The sequence below is a fragment of the Aptenodytes forsteri genome, unplaced genomic scaffold, assembly GCF_000699145.1.
Source record: "Aptenodytes forsteri isolate BGI_AS27 unplaced genomic scaffold, ASM69914v1 Scaffold55, whole genome shotgun sequence".
Taxonomy (NCBI): Eukaryota; Metazoa; Chordata; class Aves; order Sphenisciformes; family Spheniscidae; genus Aptenodytes; species Aptenodytes forsteri.
Window position 1 is genome coordinate 8222957 of NW_008796063.1, and position 8723 is coordinate 8231679.

Below are 8723 nucleotides of genomic sequence, written 5' to 3' on the forward strand. Positions count from 1 at the left end.
TAGTCACATTTTTAAAAATAAGTAATCGAGTGACAGCACTTGGAAACAAAATAATTGCTGTAGTTTTGAAAACAGACTCCTGATGAAAGGACAAAACAAAGCCTTGCATCTGGATTTCTAATGAAAACACTGGTGTATGCCTTTTTTGCAAGGTCTGCTTTAGTCTCAGCTTTCATTTTTGTATGGAGTTACATGTGACAGGTATCTGTCCATACATCTATTCTTTCTGATTTAATTCTGCCCTTTTTTTCCCAAATAAATCAGTTTGCTTCTATATTCTGAGCAAATGCTTATAGTTCTAAAGTTGTATAGCATGCTTCATGTTGCAGAAGTTGTATTATAATTCCCTCACCGTGTGACGTTTGGATCTCTGTAGTAAACTGCTTGTGGTGAGAGGAACACGGGTTGGGTGCTGAGCATTCGCTCCTCCACCTTTGTTTCTCCTAGGTTCAGGTGTCATTCACCCGTGATCCTTGAAGATATGGTGAATGTGTCTCCTGAAGACAGGAGAACCCTTTATTCCAAGGAGGCTTTAAAGCTAAACCAAAAAAAGGAAGGAAAGAGCCATTACATAGCTCTTTTGCTCAGGGAAGGTAACCGAGAGAAGCAATCGTATGTCGTGTTACTTGCTGCTGTTGCAGTGGAGATAGCAGCTGAGGTGGGCCTGCCGGATGAATCTGGACCAGAGGAACTGTTCCTCAGTGTGTGACAATTTGGACGGGAATTTGGCCTGAGAGTAGCCATGTTTACTTGGATTATGAACTTTCTGTTGCCCCAGCCTATTGCTGCATGTTAAGTGATGAGCAAGTGGGGTCTCCTTTTGCTGTAGCAGATATAAGTTTGTATTGGTTTTCTTTTAATATAACAACAAGGGGAAAATCTCCTGTGGGTTGTCAGAGTGTTGCTGATAAATCTGTTGAACATATGAGTTTCTGTATTTAGCTCTTGTCCAAAATAACGATATTCTTGACCTTTCTTTTAAGACACGTCTGTAAGATGTTATGACTTTGGTTTCAGCAGACATTTGGGAGGGGGAAATAAAGCAAAGTAGGTTTTCTTAGTAATTATTTTCTTATGTCACTTTATTGATTTTTCTTTTATTGTTATTATTTTCCCCCTCTCCATTGTAAGCCTTTGTTCACAAAACGTTTTGTCTTTGGAAATTTACATTGGTTTTGAAATGAGGTGGAGCATCAGTGTAATGAGACTGTATCATAATGAAAGTAGGTTTAATTAACCAGTTATTTAAAATAGTAATGACTTCTGGAGTCGTGTTTATACTGCAGCTGCAAGTGATTTTAATCTGAGAGAGCTGCCCTTGGTAGGATCTTTCTGATTAATGTAGAATATTTCTGATTAATAGTTAAGGTCCTCTATGATACGGAAAGGGAAAAACTGGTTTTCTTCCTTCTGTACGTATATTAAAGAAGCAAAAGAAAACCTGTATGATTCTAACCCATCTGAAAAAACTTGTTTCTAAAGAGCCAGAGAGATTGAACCAGCTGATTTTCCACTCTAGGTGAGTGCACTTACAGCGAATGTCAGCATCTTGAAACGAGTGTGTGAAATATCTCATAACACTGTTAGCTTGATGAGGTTAGTTTTAATTATTTATGACAGCTGTTCTTGAAAATATTCTCAAGATTTATGTAGTCTTGGATCAGAGTACAGTATTATCTTTGAAAAAAGTGGGTAAACACAGTTTCATAAATCACGGCTATATTGGTAATTTTGTTCTGAGTAGACAACCTTGATGATGAAATAGCTCAAAGTCTACAATCTAAGGTGTGTAATAGAGGCTACACATAATAGAGCTAAAAAAACACCTGTGTGTAGCATAATGTTAGAAGAAAAAAGGCAATTTTGGGGGGTATTGATTTTATTTTCAATTTCAGTCTCTCATCAGCTTCTGAAAATTGGTGATAATAAAGCATAACAACCACGTTGTAAAAGGAGCTTCTGATAAACTACAGTAGCTTCTTGTTGGCCACTGTCTGTTTGAGCAATAGCTGAATGGCTTATTGATCATATTTCTTCCCCATATGGTTGCACATTTTTTCGGAGGTGAGGTAATTTTGGCTAGATACTTGTTTTGTGGGATTTGGTCATTTAGAATGGGTATCAGGTGTCTTAAGGGCTTAAGTGTAATATCGGTGCGGGGGAAGATGGGGGATTGAAATCATTATGATTATGCTGGTATAACTCAGCCTAATGAGTTCTCTTATTACATATAAAAAGCCTTTTTCCAATAGTTTCATAAGACGTAATTTGAGAGTACCTTAAAAAAAAACCCTGAACAAACCCAAACCCTCCAAAACAAAGAATGCTGTTGTAGAAGAAAAATGGGTTGTTTTGCTGTTACGCTTGTATACTGAAATGGGTTTAATTATACTAACTCAAGCTGTTCTGTGTAAATAAATGATTTGTGACTTCATCACCTCGATCTTGAACGAAATAACAAAAAGCAGTTGCCATGGATGGAAAGGTCCATTCTGTGCTTCTTCATTTTGGCTTCTACTCAGTCTAATGATTTTTGTCATGTATACAACTCGCTTTCGCCATTGTCTAAAGCTTATTTAAATGAGGTATAGGTAGTCGGTAGGACAAGAAAAATGGTCTTGCTTACTGGTTTCAGTGATACTGTCAGTAAAATGGTGATGCAGCAATATTGTGTATTTAAAGCTGTAAGTACAATATAGGAATCCATTCTGCCTAGTAATATACTCGCAAATAGCTGCTATGTGGAATTCTCTGTGAGGAAATTATCCTGTGTCTTTTGTAGATTTTTTATATTGCAAGGAGTCTTGTGACCATTTATTTTTAACTCACTTGAGTGCTTGTTTACCTTTGTGAAGTGACAGTTTTAATGTCATTCTTTGTTAAAGTTTCTTTTGAGGGAAGCAGCAGATGATCTAAGAAAAGCTAACTCATTACTTTTTTTCCCAAAATGCAGTTTCATATTTTTTCACAGAATTTGGATTTTCATTGAGTTGCACAAAAGTAGTTGAGGAAAAACACTGAAGAGTCTTTGGTGACTAATCAGATATAGTCTGCTGAACATACATTGCAAGGAGTCTTGTGACCATTTATTTTTAACTCACTTGAGTGCTTGTTTACCTTTGTGAAGTGACAGTTTTAATGTCATTCTTTGTTAAAGTTTCTTTTGAGGGAAGCAGCAGATGATCTAAGAAAAGCTAACTCATTACTTTTTTTCCCAAAATGCAGTTTCATATTTTTTCACAGAATTTGGATTTTCATTGAGTTGCACAAAAGTAGTTGAGGAAAAACACTGAAGAGTCTTTGGTGACTAATCAGATATAGTCTGCTGAACATACTGATTTTGTCTGAAGTAAAATTAAATTCAGTATTTCTAAGGTGACTTAGAGCAGCAACAAAATTTTGTTTTATAGTTGTTTCTCTGTTTCTAAGCCTAATATGCTTTTTTTAATATCTTGGTTATTGAATCTGGGGAGGCTTACTTCTCTTGCCTGGATGGTGCATATTTTAATTTGAAGGTTTAAACCTTCTCAAATATGATTTCTTAACCAGACTCTGCCAGTTGTATTTTTTTTCCTAGAAGAGAAGGTCATACCATCATACAGAAGTTGATTTTATAGCTTGGGATCTTAATTTCAGAGGGTAAGCCATTTGAGGAACAATTTTAATCTTCTGGGTACCTTGAAGTTTAAAAAGGGCTCACTTTGGAGCCATGAGAGGAAAATACAGAAAGAGCAAGAAATCTAGGAATCTGTATTGTATTCTAAATGCAGAACTAATCGTTAGTGCATCTGAATTATAGAGAATCATCTTGCTGAGTTCAGAAGGGTGTTTTGGCAGGCTGACTGGCAGGGTTGGGTTTGAGCCTTATATTGAATGACTTGCCACAGTTTGGCATGTTGAAATATATTTTATTGGCATTTAATTAGTTTTTCTCCATGTGTCCTGGCAGTAAGAAATATATGAACTATAAACATGCTAATACACTTCTGCACAACTGTATTGACTGTTAATTTTCTGTGGCATAAAATCATCCTCCACATGGGGAGGGGAAAATAAGAATGTGCCATTGTCTGCTGCCTTGATGTGTAAAGACCTGCAAGACAAGCCTAAAGGTTTTTCTAGCTTAAAATTTAAGACCTGTCTTTGACTCTGACTGGAAAAGCAATTAAATGGTCTGTGAGCTAAGTGTGAAAATTGAGTAATGGAGGAAAGAAGGGTTTGTAGTCAGTTTTTTTAATGTTTTACTATTGTTAAAATCTGTTTAATATCAGTGACTAGCATTTTTAAGAGGGCGCCTGTGATCAAACATTCGGCATGAGTATTTGTAAGACTGAGATCTAAATGTTCTTTGGAGGTGCTAGAATGTCATCAAATAAAACCAGAGAAAATTAGACTTGGCAGTCTTTAATTCCTTTTTTTTTTTTTTTAATATGAAAGCTCTTTCTAGGTGGTTGGGGAAGGTTACAGTACAAAGAGCAAAAAATCCCCAGACAGCCCAGTTTAAAAGGTCTTGGAGGTCACCTCTAATGATGAGGCAATGATGTAATTGGTTTGCATTACATTATTCAAGTCATCATCTTTCCTCCACACTAAAGCTTTTAGTTTGTGTGGAGAAATCACCAGTATGAATTGGGCAGTAGGCTTACATTAAGCTGTGAACTCTCATTTCATAAAGTGAAGCAGGATTCCACACCTGGGGTACTTCGGAAGCTGTTTGGCCTTTTCGGAGTTGAAGAAGCTATCTGTGTCTATCGTGGCTTTTTTGATCGAGCTTTTTATCGCTTTTCTTACTGAGCTAACCCAACTGGAGTTTTAGAATAGGGGTAAGAATCTGTCCAAGGGTAATCACAGCTGATTTAGTTTATGTTCCTGACTGGCTTGTTTCTCTTTCAGATCCCTTGCAGTTGGCAGTAAATCAGGCTACAAATTCTTCTCTCTTTCTTCTGTGGACAAATTAGAGCAGATCTATGAATGCAGTGAGTATCTTCTTTTTTTCTTTTATCCCCTCGGTTTAATTTGGGAAGAATAAGACATGTTTCACTTTTTCACATGTTGTTTGAAATTGACATAAGAGGAACCTCTTTTTTTTCTTTTATCCCCTCAGTTGGTTTAATTTGGGAAGAATAAGACATGTTTCACTTTTTCACATGTTGTTTGAAATTGACATAAGAGGAACCTTACCTGTATGATGAAATATCACACAAATACAAAACAATTGATTGCTGGCAGGGTAAAACTATAGATCAGTGTTCTGTACTTAAATTTAGCTGGTATGTTGTGGAATTTGGTAATAGCTATGAGAACTCTGCTTTTCTAATTTTATGTCCAATAGCCAGGTTATATAGCAGCTGGGCATTAAAAAAAAAATTTACTGGTGTGAGAGAGTGTCTTTTGGGTCTTTATACTGGCTATTGGGGCAGGCAACCACTAATGTACCTTTAGCAAATAAGAAAACAAAGCCTTGATTATCTCTCTCTTTATTTTTCTAACAGCAAATATTAGGATTATTTTTAACACGATAGCTGCAGGTTTACTCATCCAAAAGGGTGCATAATCCAAATTCCCATAACTTCTCAGTACTGATCGTAGTTGAGTAGGATATGAGATGAAATGGAGGGAGGCTTGGGGGAGAATTGGTATTCCCTGGTTTGCCAACAGTTCATAGACTTCCCTTTTTTGAGGTGCTAATAAGTAAACTGTGAATGCTATGCATGAGTATCCTTGCTTTCTTGTAAAATCCATGTGAACAGATGGTACCAGTAACTATAATGGCAGCATTTATAGTAAGATCCCAGTGTACCATGCTACACAACAGAGTTGTCTTCAGACTCCATTTCCTAAGTGACCTGACGCTGTGGCATCTTAAGTTTGAAAATGGTGTGTGATTCAGATCACCTATTATCTGTGGTGACAGCCTGATTCTGTATCCAGTCAATGGAGAGAAGTAATTGTGAGGTTCAAATTAGGCACTTGTGGTCAGGTTAAATTGTGTTGCAGCTACATCTGCCAGTTTGAGTCATGGCCTGGTTGTACTGGTTAAGCAATGGCTTGAATTCCATTTTATGCCGTTGAGTTTAGGTACCTGACCTCTGTAGTATGTCAGGCACTTATAGTATCTGGCCTGATATCACCCCAGGAGACTAAGTGAAGATGACTCCTGTTACATGAGACACTGAATAAACATACTGAGAGAGACTGAACTGAACTTTGCAGGACTGTTTCTAGGTAGTCCTTGAAAGAAAAAGTACAGATTGCATAAAGCGCCTTGCTCAAAATCTTGCAGTAAACTGATAAAGCAGCTGGGATTAGAATTTAGACCTGCTGATTCCAGTCTTGTCTTCAAACTGTTCTGGGATGCCTGTATTGGCTTAACCTCTTTGATATTGTAAGTTTTCTTCCATGAGTGTTAAGTCCATAAATACAGAGCACAGAATGTGAGGTAATATTTAGCAGAAAATTTGATGGTTTGACCTGTGTAAGCCAGCCTGTTTTGACCTCTGCTCATAGGGCATGCAATGTCTGCAGCAGACCTAAATATTTGAGATCTTTATTTTTTTGTATGCAGTTAAATAACTTTGTCTTGGGCTTGCAAACCGTGCCTGTTTAAAACTTGATACGGGGGGTGGAGGGCTTCCTATGTATTGGCTACCTCCTTTCTGCAAGAAAAAGTATCTTGAGGCCTCCTGGACACGTGCCTCCTGCCTCCCAGTTTAGTTTAAGTGGGTCTAAAGACTTTGTGTTGTTTTGAGTGAGCACTTTTAAGGAACCCTCCCTCCTGTAAGATTGATCTGCCAGTTCTTGTGTGGGTGTCTAAAGTAAACTACAGAATACGTCCCAGCTGCCTTGTGTTTGAGAGAACGACTGAAAAGAATGGGAGGTTTCTTTGTCTGCTCCCATCACTGACTTGTACTGTGACTCTGTACAAATCGCTGAACTCCCTGCTCAGTTGATCTACCTGTAAAAATAAGTATTAGATTGGAGGGTGCTTTAAGGCTTAATGAATGCTTATAACATGCTTCATGTTCTTGGATTAAAAATGGAATAAAAGCAGGGCTGATCATAATCTAGCTGGTTCTAACCAGCTCTTGTCTGTGATGCTACATGCTTGTGTTTATGAAACTGTAATCTTGTTATGTATTTGCTTGTTCTCCCCTCACTGCTGATACTTAAATCATTTTGCAGTTGTTTTTGTTCTTACTGTATTTTGAATCTGAGTTTCTGGTAATGCTGACTTGTGTAGTGTAAAGGAGAAAATACAAATAGAAAAAAAACTGATTAACAGCATTGCTGTAGGACTTAACTAGTGCTTCTAAACATATGATTAACTCAGGTCAGCTGGATGTAGGATGTGCAGTATAGCCTGGTACTCTACTTGAGTGGTTGCTTGTTAGGAAGTATACAGGACTTGGCAGCTGTGAAGAGACTTTATCATTTCTTCCTGTTAGGGGAAGACAAAGGAACAGAGGTGCATCCTGTATTTTTCAAGTGAATTTAATTAAAAGCCCATCACAAAGCCTTTCCGTAAAGGTAGCTGTCTGTATTATAGTAAGTCTTTTTATGGTGAGACTGAAGGATTCTCCGTACCTTTTAAGCATTTTCCTTGTTGAAAGTTTTTTCTTCTGTCTGTGACTGCTTAGTTCTTGATAGCGCTCTTCCCTGCTGCCTACGCTTCCCATCGGTGCAGCATAGGACAGCACTTTCTCCATCTGAATCTCTGCTGGTTTTCCTCCTCTGAAATACCAGTTCTCCTGCCTGCCTGGGAAAGTAACAAATCCCAGAAGCTGTGTTTTAACACAGTTTCCCCTGAACGGGGGGAAAAAAGCTGTGCTCACCCAGGAGCAGGGAGCAGTCAGACTGTGTTTTTTGGGTCTCTGTGTGCTGTTCTTCCAACTCTTGCAAACAGATGCCATTATTGTGAAGGACTCCAGGCTTAGATGGAAAGCTGATAACCTGTACTATAAAATATTTGAGAATCTTTTATGTTACTAGTGTGGTTCAAGGAACGTGGACTTCTGCATTTGAAATAAATAAGTGCATAAAATTTGAAATTTTCAAAAATGCGCATAAAATAAAAATTTGAAAAAAATCTGTGCATAAACTTATTGAAATGGATTTTTGTATTTCTTTTTCATGTGTGTGGCATCAGGAAAATGGAGAACAATTCCTTGAAAACAAAGTCATTGCTAAAATGCATTATCCCTGTTGTAGAAGTGAGGAAATCGAATTTTCAAAGCCTCTGTGAGCTGTTTTGTCTTCTCTGGAAAAGCACCGTATTAAATAGGAGATTTAGATAAAAGTCAATTATGTTGCATAGAATACTGAAAATGCTTAGTATAAACCTGCTCCTTTTCCATAAGGAGGCTATTTCTCTCAAAAGAATGTAGAGCATTAAATATTTTCTGTTCTTTTTCTTGAAATAACTGCCCAGAAAAAGCACTTTCAAAGCAGACGTCACACAGTGATGACATTGTCATATGCTGAGAATGTTGGCCAGAACTTTTTTCAGGGAATTTCTGTCATTGGTGATGAGAACACTGCCAATTATTTAATGTGTCTCTTGACCAAAACAGAAGCCTTCAGAAATAAGTTTGTTTTTTTTTTTTTACTGGCGGTTTTACAGTTTGGAATGTGTTAAGCATTGAGCTAATCCAGATATTGACTTCTGAAAAGTTTGGTTGTTTCGATGGATCAGGGCCAAAGGCTCAAGTTGCTTGTCTTGATAG

At 37.5% G+C, this 8723-nt stretch overlaps 1 protein-coding gene across 1 annotated transcript in view; it reads left to right on the forward strand.

Moving 5' to 3' along the window:
• The first annotated feature begins 4899 nt into the window (after positions 1 to 4899).
• The window catches only part of WIPI2 (WD repeat domain, phosphoinositide interacting 2), a 15997-nt gene continuing 12173 nt past the window's right edge, over positions 4900 to 8723 (forward strand). Inside the window, exon 1 of the mRNA XM_019473988.1 lies at positions 4900 to 4976. The gene's annotated coding sequence lies outside the window, so the exon portion shown is untranslated. The remainder of the gene's footprint in view (positions 4977 to 8723) is intronic.